Source organism: Solanum dulcamara, chromosome 6, assembly GCF_947179165.1.
Source record: "Solanum dulcamara chromosome 6, daSolDulc1.2, whole genome shotgun sequence".
NCBI classification, from domain to species: domain Eukaryota; kingdom Viridiplantae; phylum Streptophyta; class Magnoliopsida; order Solanales; family Solanaceae; genus Solanum; species Solanum dulcamara.
This window is the reverse complement of record NC_077242.1, coordinates 52,203,303-52,228,072: the sequence shown is the minus strand read 5'-3', so window position 1 is coordinate 52,228,072 and position 24,770 is coordinate 52,203,303. Positions and strand designations below refer to the sequence as shown.

Genomic DNA, 24,770 nt, shown 5'->3' with positions numbered 1-24,770 from the left:
TTGTTAGACTGCATGGAGTTCCTTTGTCTATCATCTCTGATAGGGGAGCTCAATTTACTGCTCAGTTTTGGAAGTCATTTCAGAAGGGCTTGGGTTCAAGAGTGAACCTTAGTACTGCTTTTCATCCGCAAACAGATGGCCAGGCAGAGCGTACGATACAGACTTTGGAGGATATGTTAAGAGCCTGTGTCATTGACTTCAAAGGTAATTGGGATGATCATTTACCTCTTATTGAGTTTACATACAATAATAGTTTCCATTCGAGTATTCAAATGGCTCCTTATGAAGCTCTGTATGAGAGGAGATGTAGATCACCAATTGGTTGGTTTGAAGTTGGTGAAGCTGAGTTGATTGGACCAGACTTGGTTCACCAAGCTATGGAGAAGGTGAAAACCATACAAGAGAGGTTGAGGACTGCTCAAAGTCGCCAAAAATCCTACACTGATGTTAGAAGAAGAGATTTAGAGTTCGAAGTGTACGATTGGGTATACTTGAAAGTTTCACCCATGAAGGGTGTGATGAGATTTGGAAAGAAAGGGAAGCTTAGTCCCCGCTACATTGGTCCTTATCAGATTATGAGGAGGGTAGGTAACGTAGCCTATGAATTGGAGTTGCCTCCAGAATTAGCTGCTATTCATTCCGTGTTTCACATCTCTATGCTTAAGAAGTGTTTGGGAGATCCTTCACTTGTTGTCCCAGCTGAGAGCATTGGGGTGAAAGAGAGTTTGAGTTATGAAGAGATTCCAGTTCAAATTCTTGATCGCCAGGTTCGCAAATTAAGAACTAAGGAAGTGGCATCTGTCAAAGTCCTATGGCGAAATCAATTTATTGAAGAGGCTACATGGGAAGCTGAAGAAGATATGAAGGCTAACTATCCTCATCTATTTATGCCTTCTGATGACGATATTCAAGGTAATATTCCTTACTTCTACCTTTGAGTCGATGTTTATTCTTGAGTTTGAGTCATTAACCATTTGAGTATCGGAGTTGATGTATTGATGATATTCATTCTTTATGTCTCCTATTTTCATCTTCATTCGAGGACGAATGATCCCAAGGGGGAGATATTGTAACAACCCCTAAAATGTTGTATGTCGGTATTTCAATTCTCGACAAAAATAATACAGCCTTTGTATTTTGGGCATAACTTTTCATAGGTTGGTCCAAATTAGGTGATTCAAATTTCTGGGTAATCACAACATCCTTACCTACAACTTTCATGAAGAACATAACTTCAAATTCGGAGTATAAGTAGGTCAAATAAATTAATCTTTGCAAGATATAGTGCTGTAACGGAATTGAGTGTTGATAGAAGAAAATTCATATCTCATTGTAGATTGCTCCAAATTGGTTGATTCTTAAACGATATGAAACTAGACTTCCATATCTACAATTCTTATGAAGAAACCAAATCCTAATAAGGAATTTATCTTATTCAAACGTAGCTTCGAAAATGAGTATTCTGTTAAAAAGAACTCATCTTACCTACCATGGAAACATCTAGATGCATTTGACATCATGCATGACATAAATTGTCCTCCATTTAACATCATCCATGACATCAATATATTCCATTAAATTTTCAGATTTTTCTTTATAATTATTTTATTTATTGTTAGGTCCCTCTTTCCCACCTATAAATACCCACCTTATTTCCTCATTTTATTCATCAAGCTTTCCTAAGCATTTCTTCTCTCTATATACTTCTTCTCAAATATAGTTTTAGTTTTAGTAGTATAAAAATACTACTCCGGTTATTCTTATACTCCGGGTAGTACACAAAACGCTCCGGCGAGGAGAAAAGGCTAGGGATCCAAGAGTATTCCAATTCGGAGTAAACCTTCGGATTTAAGGTATGTAAGGCTTTCATAGCATTGGATTGAGTTCGTCCATGCGCCCAATATTTAAATTTATTATAATTGAGTTATAGTTGAGTTTTATTCAAATCTTGAATTCTAGATGAATTAATTCTTCTTCTATTGAGTTTGATATATTTATGCATTAATATTATTATTATTGTTATCTTTCATAATATTGGAATTATTGTTCATGGCTACTTTCCCATGAATTCTAATTGATTTGATGTTCATGAATATTTTTACATATATTTTGAGTAAAGATGTTGGCTTTTTATTATTTTTATTGATAAAAAGAGAGTTATATGAATTAATACTATATATGTATTTTATTGAGTTTTGAAAGAGTAAAAGAGTTGAATTTGAATGAATTTGAGAAAATGATATTTTGAGCAAGATGTTTTGATGAGATGTAAATGATGTTTTTGGAAGTATAATGATTGATGAACATGAAATGAGATGAGTTTGATGATTCAAATTAAAGTCCAATGAGACTAGATGATGAGTTTAATATGAGCACATATTTTGGGAGTAGTATTGAGCACCGAGTTGGGTAAGAGTTTTATTGACTCAAACCCCAGAACTACGTAGCCAGCGTAGGATGGAGGCTATGCCTCTTAAGTCCCAAAAAAAGGACTTTGATGAATGGATCCAAGATGGTGATGTCCTTTACCCTGGCAAGGTATTGGATGGATGTGGCAACGACATCGCTTCGTTGTATCATCGCTAGCTCATAAGTGATGGTTGTCGGTTAGAGAAACTCCCAACTGAGTAAGCATTGCTTATTACTATTATTTTTATTATTATATTTTAAACTTGCATTACATATTCATGTTGAGATGATGTTGAGTTCTGAGCTGAGTTTTCTTGAGAGGAGTTTCTTGATATCTGTCCTTACCTTCCTGCCATTTTACATACTCGTACATTCCACGTACTGACGTCATTCGACCTGCATCGTTTTATGATGCAGATACAGGTGTTAGAGATCCTCAACAGGCGCATCGTTGAAGATCATTTCTTTTCAGCTATTTGGTGAGTCCTTCTTGTATTCGAAGGAACTCCTTATCCTTTTATTATTGTTAAGTGTGATGTTTCTTTTGAGGTAGCCATAGACATGTCATTGGCACCATCTAAGAGTATTAGAGGCTTCATAGACAGAGTCTGATGATGTAATCGGAGTAGTTCTCCTTAGAAACTACTTCTTCTAAGAATTATATATTTTTCCTTTGATTATGACAATCCCACATTAGTATTATTAAGTCTTCCGCTGATGAACAAATGAGTAATGAGACCAAGTGGTTCTCTCGGAAGCCAGAGATGGTTTCTGAGTGCCGGCCACGCCTAGGGTACCCTCTCGGGGCGTGACAATCCAAAAGGCACATATCTCCATTATTCATCTTGGACCCAATTGAAGACTGAAAAATTTATTTATCTTCATAAAATAAAAATACATTATAAGAGATAAAATAAGTAACAATATTGCTAGAAAACACAAGTCCTTTTTTTTTCTTTTAAATAGATAAACGTAAAAATATGATAATCAAAGTACATAAAAAAATGACAACATATAGAAATCATACAATAAAATTAAACATCAATTACAATCCCTAAAGAAGTCTTCAACCTCCAAATGAGTAATATTATTGAGGTCATTAAAATCATCATCCTTCAAAGCCATATTTACTTCAATATTATTAATATGCGAAGGTCTTGCCTCAACATTATTTTCAAACGCCAAGTGTGACTTTATCCGAGCATTAGAAGAAGAGGCACCATCTCTATTTGCCTTTCTTTTGAAAGAATTTTGATAAAGCCTTAGAAAATGCTCAAGCGTCCGACATTCATTTTTCTAGTGGCCTTTCATGCCATAACGATGATAGTTACTTCTTGAAGGGCCACTTTGAGAACTCACATTGTTCTCCCTTTTATGTTGACCACCACCACGACGATTATTATATCTTCTTTTGTCATTGCCACGTCCACACACATTATTGTGGCGTTGCCTTTTTATTTTATCTTTTTTCAGACTGGCCATGTGCTTCTACCACATTTGCTTCCAGTAACGGAGCAGTTCTAGTGGGCCGTGCTTCATGATTTTTCATTAAAAGAGCATTATGTTGCTCAGCCACCAGAAGACATGAGATCAATTCAGAGTATTTTTGAAAATCTTTTTCACGATATTACTGCTGTAATATCACATTAGAGGCATGAAAAGTAGTTAGTGTCTTTTCTAACATGTCCTCATCATTTATAGTTTCCCCACATAATTTTAATTGGAAAGTTATTCTAAATACAACAGAATTATACTCAATTACAGTTTTAAAATTTTGAAACTGTAAGTGCATCCACTCATAACGAGCCCTTGACAATAGCGTTGCCCTGAGGTTGTCATACTTCCCTTTTAAACCTTTTCACAATTCAAGTGGATCTTTCACTGTTAAGTATTCAACCTTCAGACTTTCATCTAGATGATGAAGAAGGAAAATCATAGCCCTCGTTTTATCCTGACTTGGTGCTTTATTTTCTTCGATTATAGCATAATCAAGACTCTTAGGAGTAAGGTCGATTTTAGTATCAAGTATCATGACAAATAATTATTGTCAAAAATATCGAGTGCCACAAACTCCAATTTTGACTAAATTTTTTCAGTAGATATATCTGATATAGAAATTAATTTTTTTTGGAAAAATTAGAATCTCGTATTAATAACGTGTTATAAAATAAATTAATTTAGCAAATTAAAAAGGAGAAAGTTAGTGAAGAAAAGAGAGAGGGAAATTGCGTGAGAGAGAGGGGAAATTGCGTGTATTTGTATGTATCTGTATATTTCTTGAGTGGAAAGAAAATTCCTAATATGATCCTAATAATATTTGGCTAAATTAATACTCCAAGACACCGACCTGAAGCCACCGCCTTTGAAATGTTCTTGGTCCAAATACGTCCGCGTAATTTCTTATCCTCATCGCTTAATCATAGCCGTGTGTCATATCCCCTCAACCCTATAAATAGACTTGATAGGGAGGCATCTTTTTGTATGCCTGTTTGTATTGGTTCTATGATCTATGATTTGGTGTTCTTATTGATTTGATACCGCAGGGTTTGATCAAGATATGTGTAATTAACTACTGTTGATGAAGATATGTTTGACTTGCATGATTCGATGAGCTGATGCCTTTTCTTTGGTTCTGATTTCATGGCCTATCTTCTTTATATAAACCTCACCTTATCTACTTTCGAATCTTGCTTTCAGAATCTTTTAATATGGGGTATAAGTTTCTGATTTGCAACTCTTTGATCATCTGTGTAGAGAAGTTAAGGTCGGGACGAGTCATTCAAGCGGAGGAGGAACGTTAGGGGTTTTGGGAGTTCTTGACTTTTTTTTTGGAGTCAATTTATTGATTCGTTATTGTTTGTTTTGATCAGGTCTGGGTAATAATGATAGGAGAACAATTACGGGCGCTTTCCAGCGTATTTATTTATTTTGTTCCCATTTTCTTGTGTATTACAGTGGATGTTTAAAATTGCAATCCTTTGATTGATTTCCAATGTTTTTAGAAATTGGAAACTAGTAAGGTCCAATATAGCAGTTTTGGGGGAATCAAGTTTGTGCTTCCAGGTTTTGGGAAATTCTGAGGTTTCTGTTGTGAGAAATCGTGTGTTGTGTTATGTGTTGTGTTACATTGTTTTGTCACCCTATTTACTACTATGAAATCTAGCAATTTCCTTTTGTTGAATCAGAATACGAGTAGAACTGGACCTATGTGTCACAACCATAGAGTGGAGATATCAGTTTGGATTTGATATCTTGACTTCCATCTTTACTGCTAATTTTGATGCTAATCATGTTTCTCCTCGCTCAACTTCTTTCACCTCCTTATTTGGTTTGATCATCAGTGCATGTCATTCTTAGCTGTCAAGAATACATGGATGGGCATCTAGGTGCAAGTGGTTCTACAGGAATAAGTGTCTTGCTTTGGTGTTTGCATCGGGAAAGATGCAGCAGTTCCCAGGTCTTTGACTAATAGGTACTGGATTTTTCAGTCTCTAGAAGTTTTGTCAAAACTGCTTATGGAAGTTCTCAACTATGACAATTCTTTTCACCAGTGTGTATAGTGCGTTCTGCTGTCAGTTTTAATTGTTAGTTCAGATGCTCATGCTCTTTGACGATCCTGATGTCTTTAATGGTGTTATGGGCACCGGATATGTAGTCAAGTCAAAAGCCAATTCTGGATCTTTGGAAGTGCTGTAAAGTGCTCTTCTGCTTTCTGTGTATACACGCCAGCTTGATTTTGTTTGTTGGTGAATGGATGTGTAGACCACATGGTGACACTAATAGAGGATTAGTGACATTAATAGAAGATTACTTTTGGAAACGTCAAAGGCTTGTGACCAGTATGCATCCCTGTGCTTCTGTTTCTTGGTTCTTTTGGTGCTTGCACTCCAAGATGGATATTGGCAGGCTTTGACTAAAATGATGTTTTTTCAATCGTCTCTTGCATCTCTAGTGATTTCTCAGAGGATATGGGTTTTGTCAGCTTTGCACTTAACCTGTTCACTTCTTTCAGTGCTTGCAGTTGGGTCTAACCGAGAAGTGAATTATTCTTTTCATGGAGGGGCTTTGTTTGGACCTTTGTGTTCAAGGTTTTGTTAGTACAGGTTTTATGAGTGATGGGATTCTCATTTTAATTTTCTTGCCCAATCAGAGTGTGGTCCCTCCTCTCTTTGTCAAAAATTGCTGATGTATGGAAGTTCTTAGCTAAAATAGTTTTTCTTGCACTAGCGTGTGTTGTATCTGCTGCCGTTTTTAGGTTTTAGTTCAGATGCTTGTGTTCTTCGATGATCCAGTTGATGAGATTCCTGGTGATTGACGGGTATATGGTCTGGTTGATGGGTATATGGTCTTGTTGACACCTGATAAGTAATCAAGACTAAATCCTGGATCTCTTGACAGCCCCATCAAGTGGGTGCATCTCTTTTGGTATTCTCACTGCTTATCTTCTCTGCTTCTTGGTTGTTGTATCATTCCAGCTTGATTTTGTTTGTTGGATGGATAACAGTCGAGCATTAGATTGGGAAATTTCGACGCAGATGCCCAGTGTCCATTCCTGTGCAACCTGTTCCTTTGCCATTTCTGTGCTTGCACTGCAATCTGAATATTATCAGGCTTGGATAGAGAGGTTTCTCGATCCTGTTTCTTTGCCATTTTTGTGCTTGCACTGCAATCTGAATATTATCAGGCTTCGAGAGAAGGGTTTTTCAATCTTGTCTGGCATTTTCTAGCGGGTTTCGTCAGCCTTTGCATGTAACTCTTTCCTTCATTCCTTTGCTTGCAGCCATTGGGTCTTACAAAGCAGTGGATTCTTTTTTCATGGAGTGACCTTATTTGTCCATATGTGTTGAGGTTTTTTTGTTCAATATTTTATGAGTATGGATAATTTTCAATTAAGTTTTCTTCCCTAGTGACTTCTCTGTCTTTGTCAAAACTACTGTTGGATGGAAGTTTCTCAATTAGGACATCATATTTTATCAGTGTGTTGTGTTCTGCTGCCATGAAGTTCTTAGTCCAAACACATATGTTCTTCGATGATCCAATTGATGAGGTGTTCTATGGCGATGAGGTCTCTTATGGCTATTGGCACCTGATACGTACTGTCCAATTCTAGATCTTTTAATAGTGGCATAAAGTACTTATTTACTTTTGTTCTTCTGGCTACTTACTTATCCTTTGCTTTCATTTTTTTCCCGTTATCGTGCTAGTTCGTTTTGGTTGGATGGATGTGTATATGTGGTGATACTGTTATGGACATTCAGATTTGGAAATTTCAAAGCTTGATTAATCAACACGTGATCCTCTGCCACCTTTTGGTCTTTTTGGTGCTTGCACTGCTGACTGGATATTGTCCGGGCTTTGACAAAAGGGGTTTTTCTGTCTCGTCTATGGCATATCTAGTAATTACTTAGGTAGGGTTGGGGTTTGTCAGATTTGCACTTAACTGTCCTTTCTTTCTTTTCTTGCAGCCTTGGTTACAGGGCAGTCTTTCTGTTCTTTCAGCCATTGGTTACAGGGCAGTGAATTATACCGAAAAGCGGCCATGTTTATCCGTTTGTCTTGAGGTTTCTTTAGTCAAGTCTTTCATGAGTATTGAGATTTTTCAGTTTTCTTTTCTTATGGCTCCCTTTCTCTGTCAAAACTATTGTTGTATGGAAGTTTCTCGACTAAGATAATATTTTTCACCAGTGAGTGTTGTGTTCTGCTGCCATGAAGTTTTTAATCCAGATACTTTGTTCTTCAACGCACCAACTGATGAGGCCTCTTATGGTTATAGACACCTGATAAGTACTCGGTTAGTGGATCTTATCTTTTGATAGAGCCATTAGGTGCTCCTCTACTTCTGGTCTTCTATTTACATATATTCTTTGCTGCCATTTACTTTTGGTTATCACAACTTAATTTTTTTGTTGGATGGATGTGTAGACTATATGGGGACAATATTAGGAGGTTAAGATTTCAAAGGTTGATATCCAGTATGGTATCTTTGTACACTCTTGGTCTTTTTGGTTCTTGCACTGCAATCTGGATATATTGGTCAGGGCTTCAACAAAGAAGGGTTTTTTTAAATCTTGTCTATATGGCATCTCTAGTGATTTCTTAGGTGGTGTGGGTTTCGTCGACTTTGGACTTAATTGTACTCATCTTTTTGTGCTTGCAGCCATTGGGTCTTACGGAGCAGTGAATTATACTTTTCATGGAGCGACTTAGTCCATTTATGTCGAGGTTGCCTTAGTTCAGGCTTTTATGAGTACTGGGATTTTCAGCTAAAACAGTTTTTGTTTTCACCAGTGTGTCATATTCTAGTGTCATTTTTGATTTTTAGTCCAGATGCTCATTTTCTTCAATTATCCAACTGATGAGATTCCTGATGGTTGATGGTTATGGTCTTATGGACACTTGACAAGTACTAAATTTTGGATCTTTTGATTGCCTCGTAAAGTGGTCCTCTTTTTTGGGGTTCTCGCTGCTCATTTTCTCTGTGTCCTTTTTCTTGTATTATGCCAGCTTGATTTTGTTTGTTGGATGTATGTATGGTGAAAGTTGTAGGGATTAGACTTGGAGTATTTTGAAGGTTGGTGTACACTGTGCACTCCTGTGCACCCTGTTTCTTGGTCATGTTTGTGCTTGTGCTACAATCTGGATATTATTAGACGCTTCGAAAGAAGGTGGCTCTCAATCTTGTCCGACATTTCTAGTGAATTCTAGGTGGTACGGACTTCATCAGCTTTGCACTTACTGTTCCATTCTTTCTGTGCTTGCAGCCGCTGGGTCTTACAGAGCTGTAGATTCTTCTTTTGATGGAGCTGCCGGTTTGTATTGGTTTAGTTTTCCTTTATTCTATGATCTATGATTTGGTGTTCTTATTGATTGATACCGCAGGGTTTGATCAAGATATCTGTAATTAATTATTGTTGATCAAGATATGTTTTAGACTTACATGATTCGATGAGCTGATGCCTTTCCTTTGGTTCATGGCCATCTTCTTTATATAAATCTCACCTTATCTACTTTTGAATCTTGCTTTCAGAATATTTTAATATGGGTTGTAGAATTCTGATTTGCAACTCTTTGATCATCTGTGTAGATAAGTTAAGGTCGGGACGAGCCATTCAAGCGGAGAAGGAACGTTAGGGCTTTTGGGAGTTGTTGACTTTTTTTTGTGATTCAGTTCACAATTAGTACTTTTTTTTGGGTCAATTTATTGATTCCTTATTATTGTTTGTTTTGGTCAGGTCTGGGTAATAATGATAGGAGAACAATTACGGGTACTTTCCAGTGTATTTATTTATTTTGTTCCCATTTTCTTGTGTATTATAGTGGATGTTTAAAATTGCAATCCTTTGATTGATTTCCAATTTTTTTAGAAATTGGAAACTAGTAAGGTCCAATATAGCAGTTTTGGGGGAATCAAGTTTGTGCTTCCAGGTTTTGGGAAATTCTGAGGTTTCTGTTGTGAGAAATCGTGTGTTGTGTTATGTGTTGTGTTACATTGTTTTGTCACCCTATTTACTACTATGAAATCTAGCAATTTCCTTTTGTTGAATCAGAATACGAGTAGAACTGGACCTATGTCACAACCATAGAGTGGAGCTATCAGTTTGGATTTGATATCTTGACTTCCATCTTTACTGCTAATTTTGATGCTAATCATGTTTCTCCTCGCTCAACTTCTTTCACCTCCTTATTTGGTTTGATCATCAGTGCATGTCATTCTTAGCTGTCAAGAATACATGGATGGGCATCTAGGTGCAAGTGGTTCTACAGGAATAAGTGTCTTGCTTTGGTGTTTGCATCGGGAAAGATGCAGCAGTTCCCAGGTCTTTGACTAAATAGGTATTGGATTTTTAAGTAACGAGAAGTTTTGTCAAAACTGCTTATGGAAGTTCTCAACTATGACAATTCTTTTCACCAGTGTGTATAGTGCGTTCTGCTGCCAGTTTTAGTTGTTAGTTCAGATGCTCATGTTCTTTGATGATCCTGATGTCTTTAATGGTGTTATGGGCACTGGATATGTAGTCAAAAGCCGATTCTGGATCTTTGGAAGTGCCGTAAAGTGCTCCACTGCTTTTTGTGTATATACACACCAGCTTGATTTTGTTTGTTGGTGAATGGATGTGTAGACCACATGGTGCCATTAATCGAGGATCAGTTTTGGAAACTTCAAAGGCTTGTAACCAGTATGCATCCCTGTGCATACCAAGATGGATATTGTTAGGCTTCGACTAAAATGGGGTTTTTCCAATGCCTCTTGCAGCTCTAGTTATTTCTTCGGTGATATGGTTTTTTTCAGCTTTTCACTTAACCTGTTCCCTTCTTTCTGTGCTTGCAGTTGGGTCTAACCGAGCAGTGAATTATTCTTTTCATGGAGGGGCTTTTTTTGGACATTTGTGTTGATTACTTAGGTGATATGGGTTTTGTCAGCTTTGCACTTAACCTGTTCCCTTCTTTCTGTGCTTGCAGTTGGGTCTAACTGAGCAGTGACATTCTTTTTATGGAAGGGCATTGTTTGGACGTTTGTGTTGAGGTTTCTTTAGTTCAGGTTATATGAGTACTGAGATTTTCATTTCAGTTTTCTTCCCCAATCAGAGTGTGGTCCCTCCCCTCTGTCAAAAATTGTTGATGTATGGTAGTTTTTAGCTAAAATAGTTTCTCTTGCACTACTATGGAGATGTATGGAGGCTAAAGGTGTACCTGTGGCGTACATTAGGGTGATCAAGGACATGTACGAGTGTGCCAAAACCAGGGTAAGGGCAGTAGGAGGGGACTCAGAGCACTTTCCAGCTGTGATGGGGTTGCATCAAGGATCAACTCTCAGTCCGTTTTTATTTGCCTTGGTGATGGATGGATTGACGCGACAAATTCAAGGTGAGGTGCCATGGTGTATGCTTTTCGCGGACGACATAGTCCTGATCGATGAGACTCGTAGTGGAGTTAACGCTAAGCAGGTTTGGAGACATACCTTGGAGTCTACAGGGTTTAAGTTGAGTAGGTCCAAGACAGAGTACTTAGAGTGCAAGTTCAGTGAGACACCTCAGGAGGTTAGCGAGAAAGTTAGGCTGGGTGACTAGGCCATCCAAAAGAAAAGTAGTTTTCAAGTACCTTGGGTCTATTATGCAAGGCAGCGGAGAGATTGATGATGATTTCACACCGTATTGGGGCAGGGTGGATGAAATGGAGGCTCGTTTCCGGTGTGCTATGTGACAAGAAGGTGTCACCACAACTTAAGGGCAAGTTCTACAAAGTGGTGGTTAGACCAGCTATGTTATATGGGGCGGAGTGTTGGCCAGTTAAGGTCTCTCACGTTCAAAAAATGAAAGTTGCCGAGATGAGAAGTTGAGATGGATGTGTGGGCATACCAGGAGCGACAAGATTAGAGACGAGGCTATTCGGGACAAGGTAGGAGTGGCCTCTGTGGAAGACAAGATGCGGAAAATGCGGCTGAGATGATTTGGGCATGTGAAGAGGAGAGACACATATGCGCCAGTGTGGAGGTGTGAGAGGTTGGCCATGGATGGTTTCAGAAGAGGTAGGGGTAGGCCGAAAAAATATTGGGGGGAGGTGATTAGACAGGACATGACACGACACGACACAGTTACAACTTACCGAGGACATGACCTTAGATAGGAGGGTGTGGAGGACCCACATTAGGGTAGAAGGCTAGTACATAGTACCCACATTAGGGTAGAAGGCTAGTACATAGTCTCGTTATTCTTCCTTATTAGTAGGCGCATTAGCGCACTATAATTTCTTGTGCTCTGATTTTTCTTGTTATCTATTACTTTCTGTACTTTGATTACTCTATTTTATCTGTGTCGCTCTTGTTACTTGCTTTCCCATATCGTTTTGAACTTCTTAGCCTTATCTAACCTCTGTTTATGCTTTTATTGAGCCGAGGGTCTTCCGAAAACAGCCGTCCTATCTTGGTAGGAGCAAGGTCTGTGTACACTTTACCCTCCCAGACCCCACGTTGTGGGATTTCCCTGGGTTGTTGTTGTTGTAGTTTCTCTTGCACTAGTGTGTGTTGTATCTGCTGCCATTTTGAGTTATTAGTTCAAATGCTTGTGTTCTTCAATGATCCAGTTGATGAGATTCCTGGTGGTTGATGGGTATGTGGTCTTATTGACACTTGATAAGTAATCAAACTCAATCCTGAATCTTTTGACAGCCGCATCAAGTGGGTGCGTCTCCTATGGTATTCTCGCTGCTTATCTTCTCTGATTCCTGTTTGTTGATGCCCAGTGTTCATTCTTATGCAACCTGTTCCTTTGCCAGTTCTGTGCTTGCACTGCAATCTGAATAAAAATATTAGGCTTCGATAGAGGGGTTTTTCAATCTTGTTTCTTTGGCATTTTTGTGCTTGCACTGCAATCTGAATATTATCAGGCTTTGAGAGAAGGGTTTTTCAATCTTGTCTGGCATTTTCTAGCGGGTTTCGTCAGCCTTTGCATGTAACTCTTTCCTTCATTCCTTTGCTTGCAGCCATTGGGTCTTACAAAGCAGTGGATTCTTCTGTTCATGGAGTGAACTTATTTGTCCATATGTGTTGAGGTTTTTTTGTTCAGTCTTTTATGAGTATCGATAATTTTCAATTCAGTTTTCTTCCCTAGTGACTCCTCTGTCTCTGTCAAAACTACTGTTGTATGGAAGTTTCTTAATTAGGACATTTTCTTATCAGTGTGTTGTACTCTGCTGCCGTGAGGTTCTTAGTCCAGATGCATATGTTCTTCGATGATCCAATTGATGAGGTCTCCTATGGTGATGAGGTCTCTTATGGCTATGGACACCTGATACGTACTCGTCCAATTCTAGATTTATTGATAGTGGCGTAAATTACTTCTTTATTTTTGTTCTTCTGGCTTCTTATCCTCTGCTTTCATTTTTTTGGTTATCACGCTAGTTTGTTTTGTTTGGATGGATGTGTAGCCATATGGTGATACTGTTATGTACATTCAGAGTTGGAAATTTCAAAGCATGGTTAACCAACATGTGATCCTCTGCCACCTTTTGGTCTTTTTGGTGCTTGCAGCAAACTGGATATTGTCTGGGCTTTGACAAAAGGTTTTTTTCAGTCTCGTCTATGGCATATCTGGTGATTACTTAGGTGGGTTTGGGGTTCGTCAGAGTTGCACTCGACTTTCTGTTCTTGCAGCGATTGGTTACGGGGCAGTGAATTATTCTTTTCATGAAGCGGCCGTGTTTATCTGTTTGTCTTGAGGTTTCTTAAGTCTTTTATGAGTATTGAGAATTTCGATTCAGTTTTCTTTTCTTATGGCTCCCTTTTCTCTGTCAAAACTATTGTTGTATGGAGGTTTTTCGACTAAGAATATTTTTCACCGGTGTGTGTTGTCTTCTGCTGCCATGAAGTTTTTAATCCAGAGACTTCGTTCTTCAACGAACCAACTGATGAGGTCTTTTATGGTTATAGACATGGATCTTATCTTTTGATTGCGCCATAAAGTGCCCCTCTACTTCTGGTCTTTGCTTCTCGCAGCTGCTCTTCCCACACCTCAGGATATCTGGTGCCAAATTGTCGCCCCTTTCCTTCGTTGCTTCCATCTTCTTTTGGTTATCGCAACTTAATTTTTTTTGTTGGATGGATGTGTAGACTATATGGGGACAGTATTAGAGGTTCAGATTTCAAAGGTTGATATTCAGTATGGTATCTCTGTACCCTCTTGGTCTTTTTTGGTTCTTGCACTGCAATCTGGATATATTGGTCGGGGCTTCAACAAAGAAGGATTTTTTAAATCATATCTATATGGCATCTCTTGTGATTTCTTAGGTGTTGTGGGTTTTGTCCACTTTGGACTTGATTGTACCCTTCTTTTTGTGCTTGCAGCCATTGGGTCTTACAGAGAAGTGAATTATTCTTTTCATGGAATGACTTTGTTCGTCCATTTATGTCGAGGCTGCCTTAGTTCAGGCTTTTATGAGTACTGGGCTTTTCAACTAAAATAGTTTTTGTTTTCACCAGTGTGTGTCACATTCTGTCATTTTTGTATTTTAGTCCAGATGCTTATTTTCTTCAATTATCCAACTGATGAGATTCCTGATGGTTGATGGTTATGGTCTTATGGACACTTGACAAGTACTAAATTTTGGATCTTTTGAAAGCCTCGTAAAGTGGTCCTCTCTTTTGGTGTTCTCTCTGCTCATTTTCTCTGCTTCCTTTTTGTTGTATTACGCCAGCTTGATTTTGTTTGTTGGATGGATGTATAGTGCAAGTTGAGGGGATTGGACTTGGAGGATTGTGAAGGTTGGTGTACAACTGTGCACCCTGTTTCTTGGCCATGTTAGTGTTTGTACTACAATCTGGATATTATTAGATGCTTCGAAAGAAGGCGGTTCTCAGTCTTGTCTGACATTTCTAGTGAATTCTAGGTGGTACGAGCTTCACCATCTTTGCACTTAACTGTTCCATTCTTTCTGTGCTTGCAGCCGCTGGGTCTTACAGAGCCGTAGATTCTTCTTTTCATGGAGCGGCCTTGTCTGACAATTTGTGTTTAGATTTTTTGGTTGATGCTTTAGTGATTATTGAGATCTTCAATGCAGTTTTCTTCCATAATTGCCCTTCTCTCTTTGTCAACACTGCTTCACTAGTGTATATTTTGGTGCCATTTTTTAAAATAATCTAGATGCTTATGTTCTTTGATGATCCAACTCATGAGATCTCCATGGTTATGGACACTTGACAAGTGTATCAAACTCAGTCTTGGATCTTTTGATAGCCCTGTAATGCACTCCTCTACTTTTCATGTCCTCGCTGCTTACCTTCTCTGCTGTTGTTTAGCTTACTAGTTGATTTAGTTTGGTTGGATGAATTTTTGTAGGTCACATGATGATATGATAGTAAGAGTATAAGATTTGGAAATTTTGTAGTTTGGTTTGATGTGCATCCCTGTGGACCCTGTTTCTTGCCATTCTGATGCTTGCACTGCAATATGGATGATTAGATAATCACTAGGCTTCAAGAGAAGGGCGCTTTGCAATGTTATATTGTTTGGCATCTCTAGTAATCTCCCCTGCGTGGTATAAGTGTCGCATGTTTGCTCGTACCTGTTCGTTCTTTTTGTGCATGTAACCGTTGTGTCTTCCAGAGAATGAATTTCAATTCAGTTTTCTTCTTAGTCAGCGGTTCCCTTTTCTCTTTGTCAAAACTACTGTTTTGTGGAAGTTCTCAACAATGGTAGTGTTTTCCACTAGTGTGTGTTGTACTCTGCTTCCTATTTGTTGTATCATCCCAGCTTGGTTTTGTTTGTTGGATGGATGGCAGTAATAAGAGGATTAGATTTAGAAAATTTTGTTCTGCTGCCATGAAGTTCTTATTCCAGACGTGTATGTCTTAGATGATCCAATTGATGAGGTCTCTTATGGTGATGATGAAGTCTCATGTGGCTATGGACACCTGATAAGTAGTCGGCCAATTCTAGATCTTTTGATAGTGGCGTGAAATACTTCTTTTCTTTTGTTCTTATCTTGTCTGCTTCCATTTTTTTCTTTATCACACTAGTTTTTTTGGTTGGATAGATGTGTAGACCATATGGTGACACTGGTATGGACGTTCCGATTTGAAAATTCCAGAGATTGGTTAACCAACATGTGATCCTCTGCCACTTTCTGGTCTTTTTGGTGCTTGCACTGCAATCTGGATATATTGTCTGGGCTTTGACAAAAGGGGGTTATCAGTCTCATCTATGGCATATCTAGTGATTACTTGGGGGTTTTGGGGTTTTTCGGATTTGCACTTGACTGCTCCCTTCTATCTGTTCTTGCAGCCATTGGTTACAGGGCAGTGTATTATTCTTTTCATGAAGCGGTTGTGTTTGTTCGTTTGTGTTGAGGTTTCTTTAGTGGAGTCTTTTGTGAGTATTGAGATTTTTGATTCAGTTTTCTTCCCTTATGGCTCCCTTTTCTCTGTCCAAACTCTTGTTGTTTGGAAGTTTCTCGACTAAGATAATATTTTTCACCAGTGTATGTTGTGTTCTGCTGCCATGAAGTCCACACACTTACATTCTTCAATGATCCAACTGTTGAGGTCTCTTATGGTTATAGACGCCTGATAAGTACTCTGTCAATTTTGGATCTTATATTTTGATAGCGCCATGTAGTGCTCCTCCACTTCTGCTGTTCTAGCAACATTTACTCTTTCCTGCCATTTTCTTTTGGTTGTCGCAACTTTTTTTTTTTGTTGGATAGATGTGTAGACTATATGGTGATGACAGTATCAGAGGTTAAAGATTTGGAGATTTCAAAGGTTGATGTCCAGTATGGTATCTCTATACCCTCTTGTTCTTTTTGGTTCTTGTACTGCAATCTGGATATATTGGTCAGGGGTTTTACAAAGAAGGGAGTTTTGAATGTTGTCTATATTGCGTCTTTAGTGATTTCTTAGGTGGTATGGGTTTTTTCAGCTTTGGACTTGATTGTACCCTTCTTTTTGTGCTTGCAGCCATTGGCTTTTACAGAGCAGTAAAATATTCTTTTGATGGAGCGGCTCTGTTTGTCCAATTTATGTCGAGGTTTTCATGGTTCAGGCTTTTATGAGTACTGAGATTTTCAACTAAAATATTTTTTTTTCACTTGTGTGTGATATTCTATCGTCATTTTTTCGTTTTTAGTCCAGATGCTTATTTTCTCCAATTATCCAACTGATGAGATTCCTGATGGTTGATGGTTATGGTCTTATGGATACCTGACAAGTACTCAATATTGGATCTTCTGAAAGCCTCGTAAAATGGTCCTCTCTTTTGGTGTTCTCGCTGCTCATATTCTCTACTTCCTCCTCCTTGTATTATGGTAACTTGATTTTGTTTGTTGGATGTATGTATGGTGACAGTTAAGGGGATAAGACTTGGGAGATTTTGAAGGTTGGTGTGTGTGCATTCCTGTGCACCCTGTTTCTTGGCCATGTTGGTGCTTGCACTACAATCTGGATATTATTAGAGGGTTCGAAAGAAGGCAGTTCTCAAACTGACCCCAGGGCCTAGCTCAAGTGGCAAAGGGTGGAGGTTTTGTGGTGTAGGTCACAGGTTCAAGCCCCACACCATACAAAGCGAAGCTTGGTATTTAAGTGGAGAAGGGTAGAGGAGCGGGCCCATTATCCACCGAGTTTAGAAGTCTATGGTTTATCCAAAGGGCGGGCCACAGACAGATTTCTCGGTTATCAAAAAAAGGAAGGCGGTTCTCAATCTTGTCTGGTATTTCTAGTTAATTCTAGGTGGTACGGGCTTCGCCAGCTTTGCACTTAACTGTTCCATTCTTTCAGTGCTTGCAGTCGCTGGGTCTTACAGCGCCGTAGATTCTTCTTTTCATGGAGCGGCCTTGTCTGTCAACTGATGAGATCCAACTGATGCTTATGTTCTTTGGTGATCCAACTGATGAGATCTCCATGGTTATGGACACTTGATTAGTGTATTCAAACTGAGTCTTGGATCTTTTGGTGGCCCTGTAAAGCACTCCTCTACTTTTCGTGTTCTTGCTACTTACCTTCTTTGCTTTGGTATACCAGTTGATTTAGTTTGGTTGGCTGAATAATAGTAAGAGGATATTATTTGGAAATTTTGTCTTTTGGTTTCAGTGTGCATCCCTGTGGACCCTGTTTCTTGCCATTTGGTGCTTGCAGTGTGACCTGGATAATTGGATAGCACCAGGCTCCAAGAAGAGTAGGGTGCTTTTCAATGTTATATTGTTTGGCATCTTTAGTGATCTCTCCTGCGTGGTATGGGCCTCCCATGTTTTGCACTTACCTGTTTCGTTCTTTTTGTGCTTGTAACCGTTTGGTCTTCCAGTGAATGAAATTCAATTCAGTTTTCTTCTTAATCAGGGGGTCCCTTTTCTCTTTGTCAAAACTACTGTTGTGTGGAAGTTCTCAACAATGATAATATTTTCCACTAGTGGTGTGTTCTAGCTACTTTTCTACTCTGCTCCTGTTCTCTTATGTTTATCGTGTCACTTGGTTTTGTTTTTTTGGATGCATGTGTAGACCACATGGTGACAGTGAGGTGGATCATATTTGGTAATTTCGAAGTTTGGTTTCAGTGTTTATCCTTGTGCACTCTGTTTCTTTTGCCATTTTGCTTGCACTGCAATTGGATATCATCAGGCACCAAGGAAAGGAGTTTTGCATTCTTTCCTGGCATCTCTAGTGATCTCTCCTATTTGGTATTGGTTTCACGGCTTTGCACTCTTGACTGTTCCCTTCTTTTGTGCTTGTTGTCATTGGGCCTTTCAAGATCAGTGAAGTTTAACTTTCATGGAGCAACCTTGTTTGCCAATTAGTGGAGGTTTCCTTAGTTCAGACTTTATTAGTATCTATCTATTCTTCCTTGATCATTGAGATTCCCTTATTTATATGGAATTTTTCAACTACGACAATTCTTTCCGCAAGTGCATTTTCAGCTTGTAGTCCAGATGCTTATGTTTTCTATGATCCAACTGATGAGGTCTGTTAAGGGTGTGGACATCTGGTAAGTACTTGCTCAATTCTGGATCTTTTCATAGACCGGTAAAGCGCTCATCTGCCTTTCATGTTCTTGCTTCTTATCTTCTTTGTTTTCATTTTCTTTTTGCTAATCACACCTGTTGGAGTTTTGTCTGTTGGAAGGGGATGTATGTACCACATAAACAGTATTGGAGGATAGGATGTATATACTACATAGTGAACATTATTGGGGGATTTGATTTGGAATTTGTGAAGGTTAGTGTTCAGTAACATGATCGTTTAGGTGCTTGCACGTCAATCTGGATATTGTAAGTGCTTTGAGAGAAAGGTTTTTTTTTTGAATATTGTCTACATCATTTCTAGTGATTTGCCAATTGTTTTGGGTTTTGCCAGCTTTGCACACTATTCCTTCTTTCTGTGCTTGCAGTTGTCTTAAACAAGTAAAATTCTTCTTTCTGTGGGGCAGCCTTTGTTTTTTGATTTATGTTGAGATTTCATTTGGTTCAACCTCCTCTGAGTGACCGATTTTCAGTCGGTGCTCTTCTATAATCAGTATGATCTTTTCTCACCATACTCTATTCGGTGTGGTGCTCTTCTTGTAGCAAGTTTAACTGAGAACTTTGCATCAGTGGTGATTTTCATTCAATTTCTGATTCTTCTATTGGGTGCACTATCTGCAAGTCGTAATCACTATTTTTGGACTAACTTTTGTTAGGTAAATGAAACCTCTTTTTCAAAGTTACGTATTTCAAAAAATAAAATAAAATGAATGCCTTTTTATTTTTGGACCTCGCCCCCCCCCCCCCCCCCCCTTTTTTTTTTTTTTTTTAACATGCATATTATGTTTCAGATATTCAGTCATTTGAGGAGTTGCTTCAGACTGTTAGCTATTATGTAAAACTTCAATGTAAAAAGAGACTTCACACTTTTTTTCTCCATAAGACATTGCCATTTGAACGGTCTTTGCACCAAAGAGCTGGCAGCAATTCATTGAATCTAAGAGCAGATCAAGTAAAAAACTTGGTTCATCTTTTGTGTGACAGGTCATGTGTTAACACAAAGGTAACCTTTTTTTCTGTGTAAAAGATCTTCTGATGAAATATCCTTGTAAATCCATCACATATCAGATCATCGTGCATGTTGGGAAGTTTTTCAATGAATCTTGTTCTAATAAAATACTCTTCCGACTAAGCTTTGCACTAATTTTCTTAACATGGTTGAAATCACCATTGATTATAGGTAACTTTTATTCTGGCATTCTCTGTGTTCTTGCTATATCATTGATGTATGTTAAGTCACATATCACTTCACAGATAGTATGTTTTGTAAAATGTCACTAAACAAATAGTCTGTTCAGCCAAATGTCACTTCACAGATCTGTCACTGATGGTTCCGTTGCTTTGATCTCGCATGTTCTACTTCCAGCTATAGTTCATTTCTTATTTTAGAAATTGTTCCTTGCTCCTTGGTTTTCTTGTAGTGGTGATTGATTAGGAACCTTCCATAAGTAAATGGGGATCTTCTATGAAGCCCCGCCCCAGACTGAGTTTTGACAGTTTTGAAAAATGCTGCTGTCTTTGCCTTCATAGAGTTAAGCTCTTCGTTCATATGTTGCACTTCACATATGGTATACTTTAGATATCGTATGATTATAGAGGAGTTTTCCGCTTTTATCATTTTCCCTTGTATATATTTATGAGTATGTTCCAATGTGCTTTGATTTTCTCTGTTGCATCATTAGTAAACGACATTTTGGTGAAGAGGGATCCGACTATGATTTCAGGCGCAGGTTCTTGGGAGTTCTCTTGGGATTCTTTTGTGTAATCAGGCTTTGGTTAAGACCTATCTTCTCTCCCCCCCTTCCCCTAATGGGGGTAGAGCTGGTGGTTGGCTGCCTCTTTCTGATGGTTAGAGATGTTGATGGTGGCTCAACGTGTGCAAGATTTTATTCAGGTCTTGCATAATGTGATAATGATTGTTCTGGTGATTTAGATTACATGATCTTTATATGTTTCTCTTTGATGGTTTGGTGTTGATATCTCTACTTAATCTTGTACTCATTTGTTTCGTACCGCTACCCTCTATAAACATCCCTGCTTGGTCAGAATAGGGAGGGCGGGGAACTCAAGTTCTTTTCTTCTGCAAATTGTCTTATCTGATCTGGTGGGTCTCAATTTTCTCCCGGATGCAGGTTTCTGATCTGGTGGGTTTCAATTTTCTCCCGGATCCTTGGTTGTAGCTGTTGGATGTTCGGTCGGGAGGGGTCAAGGATGATTTTTTTGAGGTTTGCCATTATTATCTGTTCATTTTCCTGATGAGCACAGACGGTTGATGATTTTCTGGGTATTTACAGATTTGAATAGGTCTGCATTTGTTGGTGCGGTTATATCCTTAAGTTTTCTGATTTTGCTCTATAATAGTATGGAATATGAGCAGATTTGTCTGTTGCAGAAAAGAACGTCTAGTAGAATTCTTGGCCCTCCTATGTTGAAGTTTGAAATTGCTATAAATTCTCACTTTTGTTTGTTCCTTGAGGCATCCAAGGGCTTCCTGTTTAGGTTATGCAAAATTCTTTCTGGTTCTACCCGAGGTGATGATGGTAAGGGTATTGGCCATGCAGTTTCTGTTGGAGGATGTCGATCTTTTGTAACAAAGTAAACCTCATCTCTGGTACCAACAGCGGATCATCTTTTCTTGCATCTTCTCCTCTGGAGCACCATCAGTACAAGTTTCTGTGTCTTCCCTTGCAGATGTTACTTTTTGTATTCCATGTTGGTAGGCGATTGGTTCATTCAAAATCACGGAAAGGGTCTCCCTCCCAAGTTTTCTGGCTTTCTTTAACTGCCCATGAGCTTTAAATGGTGTACAGGTGTTAAGAGTAGTAGCATTTTTATGTGTTAATCTTTTACCATGAGCAAGTATTAGTTGCACAGTGATATTGTGATATCCACCCAATTAGTTAGGTGGGTTCATGCACCAAACATGAGAAGGGATGAGATCAAGGAGTTTCTAAGAAGCAGTCTGTTATACAGTCATTGCAGTGGTTTTGATAATGTAAACTCATGTTTTTTAAGCATTTGTCGTATTTGTTGATCTGGATTTCTTACCTGTAAAACAGCACTACAGATGTGAGTGTACTGTTTTTGAAGTTGAGAAGGTATTAGCATCTTGAAGTAGCTGGGATGCTTTGGCTTCAGTTTGTCGTGGTATTTCTTTTCTAAGTATGGCCATTGGATGGGTTATTTCTATTTTCTCTAAGCTCCAGTTGTCCAATTTTTCCAGATAACTCCGAATGGTGGGGGTTACTTCTCTTCCCTCTAAATTTGCCAGTCAAGAATTATCAGCTCAGAGAAGTTGATTTTGGGCAACTGTTGGTCTAGCTTTTGTTCCTCTTTCAAGTTCTTGTAGCTACTTTGAGACGTTAGGATTGAAGAACATTTTTTTTGGGCGAAAACACACATTCAGTTCCATATAAGCGGTTTTGCTCACCCGAAGTGGTGAGAAGTTGGAAGATGGTAAAATCAGTGGTTGTGGAGCATGTTAAACCGAAGAAAGTCCTGGTATGGACACTTGGATTCCTGTTTCGACATTGTTCTAGTAATTTTTGCATCTTCCAAAGTATTTAAATCTCTATTTTGGATTTAACATTACAAGGGCTTTTGGTTATTTTGTGTGTGTTCAACTACATTGTGGAGCATTCTAGTCGCTCGAGAAATATCTAACGTGCTTTCTCCTACAATGTGTAGTAATTCGTTAATCTATGTGCACCTTGCAGTTTATGGATGATGAGTGTTTTGTAGGGCAGCAGTGTTGGTGATCGAGTTTTAACTATTGAGCAAAACTAATTGTTCTCAAAATTATTCTCTCCTCTCACGTGTATGAAATGCAGTTACTGAATATAGGAGGTCTATAGGTAATATTCTAAGTAGTATAGGTGTGAAGTGGCTTTCTATTTTGGGTTGTTATGATGAGTTGGGCATCTCTTTCTTTGGCTTATTCCACATGCTTATTTGGTGTGTTTTGATTTGCGACTTTGGTATCTGTGGATTAGTATCTTGGATGTGATAGCTTGAGTTCAGGGAAAACAGGAGATACTCTCTCAAAATCTAGACAAGTGGAAGTTTTAACTCCGGAAGAAACACTTGAGGAAGCATACCGAAAATTATTGTTGTGTTTTGTCTTTCTGGTAGATGTGAGCAGGGAAGGACGAAGGTTCCACATTTGTAGTGATGGAGCTGGTGCAAAAATTTGATTCAGGGTACAGATTGTTCTTTGTGCAGATACTTAGCTCCTGAACTGGAGAAATCTGCTTTCTGGATATTATATATATATTTTAGTTGTTTTAAGGTGCTGTGAAATACATATATTTTTTAGTTGTTGAAGGTGATTCGAAATTGTGGATTTTTACGAGTGCAATTTCTTCATGGTAGATGTAAAGATAGAATTGATTTTCACGTACTACTCAAACGCTCCTTCCATTGCACAATTATATCTTAGGCCAACCGCTTAAGCACTGGAACTCTTCGTGGGTTTGATCAGGTAATGAATCTGGTCATTGACAACACTGTGGAAGTTAATGGCAATGAGGAATGAAATTGGCATGGTGGTGATTCGCGGTAATAACGTGGTGACAAGTGAAGCGTTGGAGCCAGTCGCTAGACCACAGTAGCTCTAACGGATCTTTGTTTATGCTCCAGATGCTGCTGCCGTTCGTTTAAAGGAAACCTTAGGTAACATAAGTTTGTACTACTAGGATTCAGTATTTGACTAGATAACAGTTAACATGACAATGGATTTCTGTAAGTTTGATCATCAATTCTCTATTCAATTAGTGCACCATGTGCTGAACGCAGTAAAGGGAAGACAAATGACAATTAAAAATAAATAAATTATCCCTTAGGCAATCTCACAGAAAGGCTAGAGGACCAGTTGGAGCCATGCATCTCTGAAGTAAAACCTTGTCATTTGAAGTCATGTTTTGCACTAGCAGGGCCCAGAATTTGTCTGTTGACATTTTCTTTTTAGCGCTATGCATCTCTGAAGTAGTATCTTGTCATTAGAATCATGTTTATCATTAGACGGACCTAAGGTTGTCTATCATGTGACATCATATATGGAAGAATTTCATTATTTGTCCTAGCACGACTATCTCCAAAGTTGTGAGAATGCTCCACAGTATTCTAGCACAATGGCTTATTTTCAATGAGGTTTGCAACAATGTACCAAGCACTGTGAGTCTATTCCGCTCTCTAATTTTATGTTTTAAAAATAGTGTTCTAGAACCATGACTAAGAATTTTAGTTTTGGCATGTAATTTTCTCCACTTCTTCCATATCTAGAATGTTGCTCCGAGTGCCAAGTCTATCTCAACATTACCCCATGTTATGAAGGGGGGGCAGAAAGGCCGTCTCTTAATTAAGTTAAATAAGATGAAAAAAATTATTTTTAAGAGTGAATAACTAAAGTTTGCAAAAAAGCTTAAAAAACTAAATGAAATGAAGGGTATTGTTGTAAACAAATAACTCATTCTTAGAAATTATGCCATGCATATTATTAGAATACAACAAACCAAATAACCAATAAAAAATAATCATATCAGCATAACATATTCCATTATAACTAATCACAACATAATTTATTCCATCATAACTAATTCCATCATAATTTATATTCAAACCAAACGACTCCTTAGTTTTTTGCTGCAGTGAGAGATGAAATCCCAATGTTTTTGATGAGTAAGGCATTGCAATCTTGCAGCTATTGTGATTTATTTATGATTTGTCTTAACAATGGAAATACTGTTTCCTTATTTGTATCTATAGATGATTTCCAATTCAATATTCAACTAGAGATTCGTGTTAAGCCTAACAACGTGTGCATGTGTCTGTTCAAGAATCATGTTTGTGCCATGCAATACATG

The 24,770-nt window shown here is 38.3% G+C and overlaps 1 long non-coding RNA gene across 1 annotated transcript; it reads left to right on the top strand.

Annotated features, from left to right (window-relative positions):
• The first annotated feature begins 4,703 nt into the window (after positions 1-4,703).
• LOC129891154 (uncharacterized) lies at positions 4,704-23,989 on the top strand. Its single transcript, XR_008767117.1, has 2 exons — positions 4,704-20,803; positions 21,042-23,989. It is a non-coding gene; the product is annotated as an uncharacterized LOC129891154 (long non-coding RNA).
• Positions 23,990-24,770: the final 781 nt, after the last annotated feature.